Source organism: Myzus persicae, unplaced genomic scaffold, assembly GCF_001856785.1.
Source record: "Myzus persicae strain clone G006 unplaced genomic scaffold, MPER_G0061.0, whole genome shotgun sequence".
NCBI lineage: Eukaryota > Metazoa > Arthropoda > Insecta > Hemiptera > Aphididae > Myzus > Myzus persicae.
In genome coordinates, this window is record NW_019102130.1 from 281,271 (window position 1) to 295,810 (window position 14,540).

Consider the following 14,540-nt stretch of genomic DNA (forward strand, 5'->3'; position numbering starts at 1 on the left):
GTATATAATAATATGTAAAACGATCGCCGCTGGAATGACCGCGTGTGCGCCCTAAAGGACCCACTCGAAGTCTCAAAAGAGGTATTTCACTGGTATGTGTGTATATTTATATATACGCACCATTGTTGCGATACATATATATACACATATGTATATTATATACGACAAGTGTAATAATATAATATAATATATACATATGTTATCGATAATGCATCTCTACATACATAATATAACCTATAACCGGTGCGCACTCACTGCTTATATACATAAATATATACACAGATACCTCAATATTATGTACCACCGTCCGATGAGGAATTCCGTTATTCTAGAACTAATTTTTTTCATCCGCGGTGGCTGGCTGGATGATGCAACTATGTATTATCATTATACATACGCGTTTATATACACGTAAAAAGGCGACCGGATAAGTTTATACGTACTATATATATGTAATATGTATATATATATACGTTATAATATTATATGTCAGTTACACACACATACACACACATTCACTGTGACCGCTGACCGACAACAATAAATTATCATTAAGTATTCCTGGCATGTCATCTTTACACGCGAGTCCGTAGTACCTATACATAGTATATACATAATATAATACCGCGAGTATAATAGTAATATAATACGATCGCTGGCGCGTTTCGTGGCCGTCAGAGGCGATGGATCTAAGTACACGGGCAACCGATCGGGCAGGCAGTAGAAGAAAAAAATAATAATCATCGTCTTGTCGTCGATATTGGGTTTATCAATAATAACCCATTGTCACGTTTTGTTTTGTTTCGTATTTTGTATTATTTTTATTGTGTCCAGGAAGTGCCTGAATACTAATCACGTGGAGTATACTATAAACATACTTCGGGAGAAAGTAAAACACCGGCATTTCACAAATTCCATCGTTAAAAACCAACATAAACACACACACAATCTCGGTTATAAATGCTATAAATTATAATATCGTATTAATTGTGTATAATATATATTTATGTCCTTAATCGGATATATTAATAATATTATATCATTCAAATTCATACATAATACATACTACGTACGTAAATATACTAACGATGACTTATTTTGAATACCTAATAGCTTTTACATACGTTGTAATAACATATTATTAACATTTTTAATATTTGTGACACATATAGAGTGTTGCACTGTATGGCGGTTATAGCAGGTTTGTCGCCGTCCATTGAGGAGGTACTTTTTTCCAATTAATATGATTGGGATGATCTTGAATAATTATTACCTAACTACCTTTAATATACATTTTACAGTTTAGGACTCATAGTATTAATATTGATTTGCCTTGATTCAAATAATAATTTTTATTTTCGTGTTTATTTTAACAATTAATTTATAATAATATAATTATTAATTTCCAGTAATAGTCTTTATAAGTTGAGGCATGCGGAGGATAGGTAGGCCGTAGACGCGCAGGTACACGAAAACGACCGCGGAGTGTAAGACACACTACACTGCGTAGTTTAAGATGCAAATGATAAAGACTTTTGCAAAACTTTTTAAATGGTGTATACAAGGAAATAAACACAGCTTTTTGCCACATAGGTCCCTCAAATAAGGAATAACGTAATTTGATGAGTGAGTCTTTATCACGTTGTGTTGTCGTGCGCATTTCATTTGAATAAATATAATATGTATAATATATACCTATAGGCATTATATTATCGGTTCTTTGCTTCCAATTATTCATTATAGTATATAATATATATCGAATTACCCTATCAATTTCCGATCTATCTAGTCTGGTTGTGTATAGATTTATATCAGCAGTAGCTACATTTAGATAATATATTAAAATATGTGTATATAATAATTACGCGAATGATAATATTACATATTTACCGTTTTAACTGATTTTTACTTAGGTACCTATATAAGGTTCGTTTTGACAAAAAAAATTTAAGAAACCGTTGAACGGGTGCCTAACATTATTGCCCGTGCATGCATAAATGGGTGTATCGGTTCGATAGTTCTGCGAAAAAAAGCGTGAGGAAATACCGTAGGTGTTTACATTATATTCTAGGAGGTGGCCTAGTGCGATTCCGAACTATGCTGTCCACTGCGTAAGTTTCGTTATCGCTGAAGGAAACCGTTCCCAGCACAGTGTTATTGGTATAGTTAGATTTTATTCTGAGGTTAGGTATATTGTTAAATAACTGCTGTTATATTAACTATTACAACGATCGTGGCAGAAACTAGAAAGCACGACCCAAAACCCGCCACCGATTCCAAGTTATCGAACCTTAATATTATCGTAAATTTCAACAGCCAAAACGAATGACGGTGTTGTGTTGATATATTCAATACATGTAAATATGTGCATTTTGTACACCCAGGTTCTTATAAGTGATAAGAACAAATTCTCTCACTTCCAAATGTAAATATTTTTGTTTGGTACATAAAAACCGTTTATGGGTGACAATATATAATAAGTGTCATTAGTGTCATTTTCTAAACGAGTACAAAATGCAAACCTATAGGTTATATTTATACAATATAATAACCAATTTACGAATAATTGTATACAGTTATTAAAACATTCCTTCAATTTGCAGAGTGTTTCAATCGTATAAAATTATAATTTTTCGACTTTCGAATAACAATATAACACAACGAATCGAATCGTTTACTGAATACATTGAACAGTGGATGCGTGCGGAACATAAAACGGCGTAACTGCACAATATAATAATGAACGTTGATTATAAAAATGTATTGCAATGTCAAAATGCATGTAAATAATATAATTATACATGAATTAAAGATTTTAAGAGCACAGACAAAATGTTGTGCGGTGGAGAACTTTAAACACAATCTTTGTCGTGTTACTCTTAGGGCTAACGACGGGGTGGAAAAATGATTGCCTGCATATTATACTATATAGCATATGATAGTTATAAAATATTTACAAGATGGATTTTAACTATTTCGTACATGTGTTGTCTACGATATACCGCAAGTCTGTGCCTCAATCGTCCATCGCCCCTCGAGTTATGTGGTTAAACTTTCTGTATATATACATACACACGGTACTCACAGTTTTATTACTTCAAATTAGTGCGGGACATGGGAAACGTCTGTGACTATAATAACATATATATAATAAAGAATTTATAAAAAGCAGAATATTATCGGCACTCTTTTTTATTTACATTGTTGTAAAATGAAAAAAAATTCTAAGCCTTTTCGTCCGTATACATTGTACCTATATTATATATTTATATACAATAATTATGATCCACGATATTGTTTACGCATTCTTACCGCATTTACGCTTTTACATTGATCGCATGGGTATTTATTCGAAATAGTTTTAACGTTCAGGACTGTACCTTGTATAATATATATATATCTGGTGGCTGGTGATCCATTAAACGAAAGACATTTATTAGATTAGAACTATTAAGGTTTTTAAAAATATTTTTTCCTAATTTTAAGCTTTGGTTAAAAAACAACATTTTTTACTTTTTTTAGTGAGAAGACAAGCATTTGTAATTTCTTATTCCAAAGTAGAATATATTATATTGTATTAACATATTTTTAATTTTTTTCTGTACGATTTAACTCGTTTATTATATTCGAAATGTACCACTTATATTACAGAATACATCACGTGTCCGTTAGCTCAACTGATATAGGTTATTATTATTTGTTAATACATACTATAAAGTTAAAAACATATCTAAACATGTTTATTAGTTTAAATGTGAATACTTTATTATTACTACCTTTATATAAATATATAATATACATATTTTAGGTGCCATATTACATATTATATGTATAGGTACAACTATAGTTTATACACTATACCTCGATGTCATATCGTATTTTCTACATCTCACTTGAGTCCACGGCTCTGGGTGAAATATGCGTTTTAACGAACGAAAAAACAATTATTACAATCAAACGATGCATATTAGCCTGCATCACCTTATATAATATATATATACATTCATAATGAATCGCCCTTAAGTATTATCCGATCGTCGCGCCTAATAACGGCTGCGAGTAAGGTATACCGCAACGTATAACTTTACCTACCTATAATATAATATAGAATGTGCGCGGCCTACACCAGCCATTTATTATTATACTTATAATATACGCGCACGGGCCTTCCACTTGACCGAGGCGCCGCGCCGTCGACGATAATTCCAACTATATTATTGATGTGTATAATATAATGTAGGTACCTAAAACATTTACTTTCTCGGTTATCCACGTCGAGTCCCCGTCGAATACGACATTCCGATTTGACACGTTAAACCTATAACCGTAGTCCGTGTGCGATGTGTTCGAATGTATATAGGACCGCCGCCATCGAAAAAATCAGTTTACGGACGTTCGGTCCTTGCAGGTCTATATTGATTGCATAGGACGCGTTTAGTCCACCGGTTTTCCACTGGTTTAAATTATTTTTATTAGGCAATATTAATTTTTTTTCTTCAGTAACATTTGAATAGCAATGGGAATTAACATAAAGCTTGGAAATCAGAACAGTATTATTATTTCTAGATCAAGTCATTGGTAATTACGGAAATTACATACAAAAATGATACTTACATTATAGTTATGAGTAACTAAGAGTTCAATAACTCAAAATTAAATGATTTAAAACTTTACTAATATAATTAAGACGTTATAATTAACCGCCATTCGTGGGACGTAAATTATTAACTCTTTTCTTGTAATTGTATTTGTATTTTGTATTATTGTCATTTTCGATTAACAAAAAAAAAAAAAATTACATTTAATATTTAGAAAAGTAATTTGTCGACTCGATCAAGATATTATGAAAATATGAACCATTGCAATGATTTAAAACACTGATGTACCAAGATTTATGACTCCATGCAGAAACTTAATATCTTATATGTGGTATTTGGACGCCCCTCCCTGCCGCTACCGTCAATTTTAGAGGTACTGGATGTTTCCTCTCCAGGACAGAGACATTTCCCACATGAATCTATATAATTTTATTTAAACATAATAATAGGTTGGAAAATAGGTTCTTTGGTTTACCGGAAATATATAATCATATCATATCGATATCGGCATCTATTTACTATCATAATTCACGTTTTTATTGAAGATTTACAGATGAGCAACTCAAGTACACCAATAAACATTTTAAATTATAGAGCAGGAGCTTTTCGTAATAATTTAGGCAAAGACAACAGGTTAAAAAAGTTATGAGAAAGTTTTTCAAATGATGATATTTTTAATTTTTTAATTTTCGTGAGCTATATTACCAGAATATAAAATATAAGTTACGTCTTTTTTTACTTGTATTATTTAATTATATAATATTTGTGTAAGTATTTATAATTTTTATTTGTATTGGTATTTGGCAAATAGCAAAAGCGTTATTATGACGTATTATTGAATTACATTTATATATTAATTTAATAGAATTATATTGAGAAAATTTATTTGCATTGTATGTTATTATTCTTCATTAATATTTTTATTTTTATTTTTCTCCCGGGTAATTTGTCCCGTTCTGGGGGGGGGGGGGGACATCCATTGTATTGGGGTGCGAAAAGGCAAGGAGGAGGACGTTATAGATTTATTATATGTACATACCTATCTTAATATTTGCCACGTTGGTAAATTCGATTATATGACGGGGACGATTGACGAACAGTCCGTTTATTACGGAGTGCTCATATTAGGTGCTCAAAATGCTTTTCATTAAGGGGTCAGATGAAAAAGAAATTGGTTTACAACGACACGTCAGAATATCGATAATATCGTAATATTATGTAGGTTGCGTGATGTCCTCTAACGCGACCAAGTCGGGGAGGAGGGTCGCAGACAATTCATATGGGCACAAAATATCCCTTCCGAACCGTTTACGCTTTCCTAATATCAGTAAACACCCGGCGCGGATAGTCGAATAAGCCTGTTATATTATAATAATATAATGCCTATAAAAAAGAAACTTAAAACTTAAACATTTTGAGGGGACTAAAATTATTTACAACACTTATGTCTAAATCATTTAAACATAATATTAATATAACAATAGTAACCACATATATAAATCAAAGCAATAATTCTCTAGTCTAAAGTTTCAAATTCAAATTCATTAATAATATCTCCAGTTTTTTATTGGTATTTTGTTAATTCTTTTTCAAAATTTAACATTGATAATTTTGAAAATCGTTCTTGCGTCATGCTAGTCCGTAGCCAATTCCGTACTCAATGCACTTTACGAATAATTAATACACTCTTGTACCTATATATCCTTAATATATACTTAGTAAGTGCATAATTAATCAAGTTACATGGGGGATAAACACCCCCAAACTGCGCCTATGCATCTTACCACATAACAAGCAACCTGCAAGATATAATGAACAATATAGTAATATTCTTGAACCTACAATACACGCCGCTGCAGACGCGCGTGTACCTATTTATCGTACACAACGAAAATGTAATGTAATGTAATAATATTATAATATACATCGCGGGCACCGCTGTTGAATAAAAATTATTATTATTTCTTCTTTACAAGTATGCGCGCGAGTAATATAGGTACGCGTCTTCGTCGGACTCGAACGTATGCGTATATATTTCCCCCGTGCCGGGCCGAACCGGTTCTCCAAGAGCGAACGCGGTTAAAATGTGATTCAACGTTGTTTAATGTTTTCGTATATTGTTGTGTGTGTACGATCATTCTCCGATTTATCTACCCCGCGTGGAATGTTATTGTGTGTTTGTGTGTGTGTCATTAATAATTGGCGCGACTTTTTGTCTTTTCATATTATATTATTGTTGTGCCTACGAGTCCTACGCGCACCTAACCCAGTGCGTTATTATTATATTATTATACTCGTCATCGTATACACGCGTATATAAACGGACCGTGATTTTTGTCGTAAATAAAAAACACGTCTCCGTTGTTCCTGCCCCTCGCCTCCTTAACCGTCTACCGGTTAGGTCCCAAGGAAAATACAAAAATCTCTTCGGAGGGAGGGTGCGTGTTAAAGTAGCGCATAATATAAAATACGTATATAGCCACCGGTGGTTAAATAATAATAGTAATAATAATAATGGTCGCCTCGGGAGAGGAGATGCGCGTTCGGAAAACAAAAAAAAAAATAATAATAATAATAAATCCAAGAAAAAAAGGTTTGTATATGTATAGGTGTAGGTACCTTCGACTGCGCAGGTATGTATATAATATGTATTATAGGTATATATTATTATTATATGTTTATATCAGATCGACGACGATTGCGTTGTTTGATCAGAATATGTATGTGTGTGTGTGTATATAAATACGCGGTGCGAGAGTGAGAGACCTAGTACGAAAGAGGATCGGGTGGGGCCGTCGCGGGGGAGAGGGGTTGGCGGTTATGGACGCGGGGGTGTAGAGGGGGGCGGGGTCACGAGCCGACGACATTCCTACACTGCTTTGGAGGGAGCGATCCGGCCCTGGAATGCGGTCGACCTTTTTCCCGCCCGTCTACACACGCATATACACACACACTCCCATACACACACACTCACACACACTTATACTCACGCCGGATCCCCAGAGACCAGGTGCGTGACCAGGTGCCGACTATACAATACCTATACACACACATACACACGCAGGCACGCGTAAACATACGCACTCAAACACAAATGTGTGTGTGTGCACCGTAAATGCGATATATGATGAACGCGAAAGCCGTGTGTGAGTACTGTGTGTGTACGTGAGTATATAATATTATATGAAAAAAATTGTTTAAATCGCAGTGCAGAAAAAATTCGCCGCATCGCGTGTTGATGACGTAAACTGAAATCGATTTGGAGACGGCGGGTGCAGTGCGTATGCTCACAGGTGTATTTTAAGTGCACGATAGTATAATAACATTACAATGCATAACATTATACACTTGCATTATGCTATATCATAAAAGGTTAATGCGTCCGTGGTCCGTCGAGAAAAGGCGGGTTGCCACTATAGACGTTCGCGTAAATCCTTTGCTGTGATTGGTAGGTAAGGTTAGGTTACCAAATGATTTACCAGATTACCGAGTTGTTGGACATAGCAGAACATTTTTCGTGCACACAGCACACAAGTACAGTGGAAACCCGCCTTTAAGGTCGCCGTCGTAATGTTACAAGTAATAAATATACTATACCCAATAGCTGGTACCTATAGATTGTCCTCTCTCCACAATATTATATAAACTCGATACCACCTACAGTCGTGTGTGTAAATCTGCAACATTTCGACAACCAATCTCCCAGCGTAAACGATAATGATATTATGCTTGTCTGTTTCTGCCCCGAAGCAAATTTGAAAAAACATCAATAACTACTTAACGGAAACACAATCCTCCCGCTCCAGAAACACGAAAAACGTTTTTATTTCAACTGAAAACCGTTGTACTATTTTACCCGGTTGTTAGGATGCACTGGATTCCAATCTTTTATACGTATTTCAGATATTCTATAGTTATATTAATTTTATTTCTAACAAGAAAAAAAATATCTTGGTGAAATTCCTGAAATGCTCAAATATGATTATTACTGTCTTTTATTTGGGAGCCATCTAATTGGCTATATATGGCTATCTCAAAATTCAAAAAATGGATTTGGCTCACTAGAAATACCTATACAGACATACAGTTTGCTCTTATCAAATATGACAGACACTACGTCATGTGAACTAGGAACTGGCTAAAAAGAGATAACATTTCAGTTATGTAGTTTTAAGAGTCATTATGCTGTAATATTATAGACGCGACCTATGAATCTCTTATTTAGTAATTTTCTGATAAATTACTATAAGCATTAAGCTATTCTTTGTATACTTATACTAAATCCAAACATACCGCATATTTGTAATAACAATTTTCTACTCGGCAATCTTGAATGCCGTAGAAAAAATTCAAAGTGGATACAAACAAATATTATTATAAACATACATATAGTGAAAAAAATATTTGCTAAGTAACGCAATAGAAATGTAGATTATTTAAAAATCAAGAATTCTTGCTATATACAAACCAAGAAATATTTAAACCTACCTAACGAGTAACAACTTTAAAGCTACCTGTATATAAAATAGTCATATAATAAATTATAATATAAATACCTATTGATTATTATTTTTCAAAATTAAGTATGTTTAGTGAATAGGAAAAATGTGCAATGATTTAAAAAATGTATAGTTTATAAGATGAAAAATATTTTTAAAGAGTGATATTTTAACACAGAAAAGTACTTTAAAATAGTGTTGAGTTTTCTACGGCCACCCGATGGTCGATGAAGCGCATTGCACCAACACATCAAGTTGAAAGGTCCAAATTTGTTGAATCTATCAATACATTATCAGTATGTCTATGTGCCGCTATAGGTCATTAATCAGTTTTAATAATATGTATAATATACTGTAGGAATGTATAGAAATGTATACAAATTAATTAAATTAAATATCTGATATAAATCATATCAAACTTTTCACATATTCCTAAACATATATAAATGTACTGAAATCAAGCAATAGCAAAGCATTGCCGTGTCAGCTAGTGTATATATTTATTTGTATTATTAAATCTTGAAAATTCTAACTAGCGTCAGATTAATAATACCAAACAATCGAATGCCTATATCTGAAAATTAAATATTATTACCTAACTATAGTTATTATTAGTACCCACAGCGCATACGCTGTAAGCATCTCCCCCCCCCCCCCCCATCACATTTTGGGCCCTTGTATTAAATATTTTTGAAGTCCCTATAAAATAAGTATTCCTATCAAAATATTAAAATTTCAAAAATGTAAATTCATTAGGAAAATTTTTTCTATGGAGATACATAGCCAGGCCCAAGAATCCCTCGTGAAGCCCTAGTCGTACGGACAACCAAGCAGATATGTTTAAGTCTTCCATGGTGGCGCAAAAAGTCGGTCAATAATATTATTCTGGTACGACGAATGGCGATTTAATCGCACGCTGCATCAGTGGCGACGACTCAGCGTCGGCTATTATTTTTTTATTTTTCATTTATTTATTGTTAATCGCGCACGCACCAGAGTTATTACTCGTATCGTGTGTCGAATTCTGTAGACGTAAATGTTAAGTAAACAATTTTTTTTTCAGCTCACCGTTTTTTAGAGACAGCAGTATGTCCCATGACACGCTCTTATGTGTACAATATATATTAATATGAATATGGTATGCCTATGCGAATGAGCAAAAGAAAAAAACCACTACATTATACGGTTCTCGGTAAATTATTATACCCACATTTTTTTATTTTCTTGTCAACGGCGTCAAAAACGGTTTTGCAGTCCCTCACATTATATTATTACATAACATACTCGTATAATACATAAAGTAAATAATTTCAATGTACCTATATATGTATAGTACCTACATTGCCTATGTAAAATATCGCCGTATACGGTTGTCCTTGAAAAATCGATGCTATCCAACAGGGGGGCCATTATAACGACATTAAATCGTTTAATAGATCCAAAAAGTGACATAATATCAATAGGGCGCTAATTGCGGTATAGCCAAAAGGCTCGAAATAATATTATGGTCACATGCGAATATTATTATACCATAATGTACCCACCAATGTATAAAAACTAACAAACTGAACAGCACGTGGCTAATTAGCTATTCTGGAAGAGCAAAAGCGGAGTTGTGAGACTACCGTACTACGCGATGACAACAACGCGTTGTTTTCCTTTTTTTTATTCATATCGTATATATATTATACATAACATGTTATATCCATCTTAAGTGTACATAAAAACACGAAGAAGTGTGAGTGTGTGTGAGTATGTACTATGTGTGTATACTGTATAAAGTGTATATAGCAACTGATTATGACTATACTATAATACTATATAGACCTGTCACCGCCACGCTCGTCAAGTCTTACATTATCAATGATTCTGTTTGTATATTTATGCTTTTGAGCTGATATACCCACTGACTAAAACCAAACGAAGATTCGTCGGGAAAAACAAAAGGTAACACATCTAAATCACTGTAATGTAAGGTCGTGATATTATTATGTGATAAATGCTATTTTTTAGGTACAAGCTTAAAAAAAAGTTCTAACTATTCGAATTAGGTATAGAGCAAACTATTAACCTATTATGATGAGAATGGAAAAAATAAATATATTAACACAGTGAAACAGATTTTACATTAGTCCATTATAATGTACTTTTAAATAATATATTATATGCTGTTATGTATTATTATGTATTTATGTGCGTATGTTATAAATTTTTCGTTGTTTCAGTGGGGTGTGCGGGGCAGCTATAATAGGCGTTGGTGGAGGCGGTAACATGTACATAACTGCGTGCAGCAACCAGCGCGCGATAAGGAGAGACGCGGACCATAAATCTCCATCAGATCGAGTTACTGCCAAAACAGGTATTCGTGTTGAATAACTATTTTTCAGTCGTCGGACCACGCGAAGCATCCGTCGGTCGAGAAACGACCTCCGAGAGGCGCGACGACGGTCGTTAAATTTCGGGACTTGGGAGTCTCCAACGCGTTTCTTATATTACAACAACTATAAAACGAAACCCATTTATTACCGGTGGAATTTTCTTGTGTTTCTAACTGCAGGCTTTCGAAAATATATTATACCCGTGTAAGACGTAGGCAGCAGATACACAATGCGTGCGCGGATAGGGAGACGGCGCGGGCCACGCACTGTAAGCGCGCCGGTTCGCATAAGTATAGTAGTAATATTATATAGGTACAATATGACAATATTATTAAATAATTAAAGTGTTCAATTCATAACGTTATACGGTTTAAAGAGTGTTATACCTTCAGGTACCTCTTCGCCTATTACATCGGCAGTCAGTATCGTTATCCGCTGGATTCCAAACCCTTTACACCGCGTGAAGGAGAATAATATAGTATCATAATATAAATCCTATACTCTCTAGAGAAGTTTCAAACCCTCGAGCTCGTTCTCCGCGTGTACATTATAATAATATTATAGAAAATATCTGTTAATAACACCACATGCGTGCACACACATACAGACACATACATTTTTATATTCTCGTACACACACGGGCAGGCCAATAGATATTGTGTATGTATGCGTATAAAGTGAGAGTTGACACCTTGTTATTGAGATTCCGACGTGTGTTTTAATATTATATATATGTATATGTATGGAAACGAGTTTATCTCTCTCCTATGGATTTTGACATTTTGTTCGCAAACGGGCCAACCGGGAAACTAGTTCAGACCGACGACTTTTAAAAAACGCTTTATAACATAAATGATATATTAATACTATATGGGTAGAGATACATCTACAGTAAAAGCGTTATTTTATTATTGTTATAATATGTTATGACGCTGCACCAGACAACAATATAGTACCAATACCCGACGACAAGAAACCTTTTGCCGGAATTCGCGGAAATATAGGAAGACGGACGTATATTATTATTACTATTATTCCATTGACATCGACCCCATCCAGTTTCCGATATGGCGTAGGCACCGAAAAAAAAAATAATACCATTACAATACGTCAACAGCGTGGTGTTTTTATTATATACCCCGTCTCGTCGTTTTCGTTGTGGGCCTACGCACACCCGTACGCATTATATAGCATACACGTATCATACGCACGCTCGAGTGTCGGGTAGGTTCAAAAGATGGTTTTTGAAAAACAGACTTATGGTAGTCTCGGCGTGTGTGTTGAGGGGGGTAGGGTGGGAGTAACGCAATACGCGTCTACTTTCCCGAGAACGTATATTATATATTAATAACTATATGCAGAAGCCGTACGGCGATATACGTAGTTATTCTGTCAATGAGTCTTCCTGCGTGTTTGTGCGCGTGTTTATCGAAAACAACAACGCCTGTACATAATATTTTAGTATCCTCGTAATAAAATATACACGACGTGAGGAAAGGTTTGATTACATTGTGAGTTTGGGTGTATATTGTATATATAAGGTGTATCGATTTTTGGGCATCGCAAAGAGGTGGGTGGGGGGTCCAATCGCTACAGCCCCAAGTCCATTTTATTATTATTCTTACCTTCATGTGGGTCTTTCAATGACGGAGATAATTAAGACGACGACCGCGGTCGTCATCATCGTCGTCCTGCATCATCGCAGCAATCGGCTACCGCGTCATACGAGACGATGACGTGAAGACACGGGTAGGTAGGCGCGCACTTCTGCGTTTGCCGGTAAACGGTTTTCTTGCGCACTTATCGGAGCGGAATACGAAAAACGAAATTCTAAAGAAAAATAAGAAACCTAAACGGACGACACTGCAGTTCACGTACGCGAGCAGGTGTGTGTATATATTATATACTAATTAATATTCTGTCAGGAGTTAAACGGATTGGAAAAACTTCGTCACTGATGGGTGGCTGGTACAACAGGGATTGAAAGGAAATGGGCGCGAAACAACAAAATATGGTTATGGCGGAGCGGAATGACGCGGATGACTGATATAACGCGCGAGACCTGAGTTCGTGCGACCACGGCGAGCGGTCGTCTGGCGCGCGCACCGAACTGGACGGACGGGCTCGGCGTTGCCCGACGACGAGGTGATGGTGGTGGTGGTTACCGAGGTAGAGGTGGTTGTGAAGTAGGAGGACGACGACGACTACAACTACTACGACCGGTACCAAACAAAACTGAAACCGAACGACTATAATAATACGCGACGACGACTATGCGTATTATACCCACACGACCGACCGACGGCCCCGTCAGTGGCGGTTATGTCGCTGCTACATCAGAGGTTCTCAGAATGGATTTGACTGTCGGACACTGTGCTTGGGATTCCGTCTCCTGCGGTCTGTCTCGGTTTGTACATTACCTATATCGTGTATTTAATATCTAAATTATAATTTATGTTTTAATATTACACTGGCTGATTCTGGATGATTGAATTTTAAAATATAACTCCAAGAACTATATAATATTATTTAAGTACTAGGATGTATGCCATTTAGGGATTGCCCTGTGTTGATACATACTTTTTTAATCTGTAAATTGTTAAGCCTTAACCAGACTGCAAATAATAATTTTTTAAATGTTGATAAATTGAAATTTGGACAAGTAATTACTGTATAATAAACTTAATAATTTAACTTTTACGTTTATTTTTAATAAAAAGCTTTAAATTTTTAAAAATTGTCTACATTTTACATTTATTCTACAAGTATTTAATATAAAACAATTATTAAGAATTGGCTTAACTTTCAACTATTTTATATTCGATGAAAAAAATATTTAGGATTAAGAACTCTGAAACTACTCGTGGGAATTTTGATTTCGTTTTTAGATGTATCAACATTTCAAAAAAATGTTGTGCTTAACAATTTGTTTTAAAAAAAAGAATAATTTTGTATCCTCAAACAAAATTGAAAATCCTTAAATAATTAAATGGTAAAACAAATCTAAGTTTATCTGAAAGTATAGTCGTTATGTACATATAAATGAAAATTTGTACAAATTGGAA

The 14,540-nt window shown here is 34.7% G+C and overlaps 1 protein-coding gene across 1 annotated transcript in view; it reads right to left on the bottom strand.

Moving 5' to 3' along the window:
* Nucleotides 1-13,662, bottom strand: part of LOC111031361 (protein expanded) — a 30,911-nt gene extending 17,249 nt beyond the window's left edge. Inside the window, exon 1 of the mRNA XM_022311267.1 lies at nt 13,101-13,662. The gene's annotated coding sequence lies outside the window, so the exon portion shown is untranslated. The remainder of the gene's footprint in view (nt 1-13,100) is intronic.
* Between the last annotated feature and the right edge of the window lie 878 nt (nt 13,663-14,540).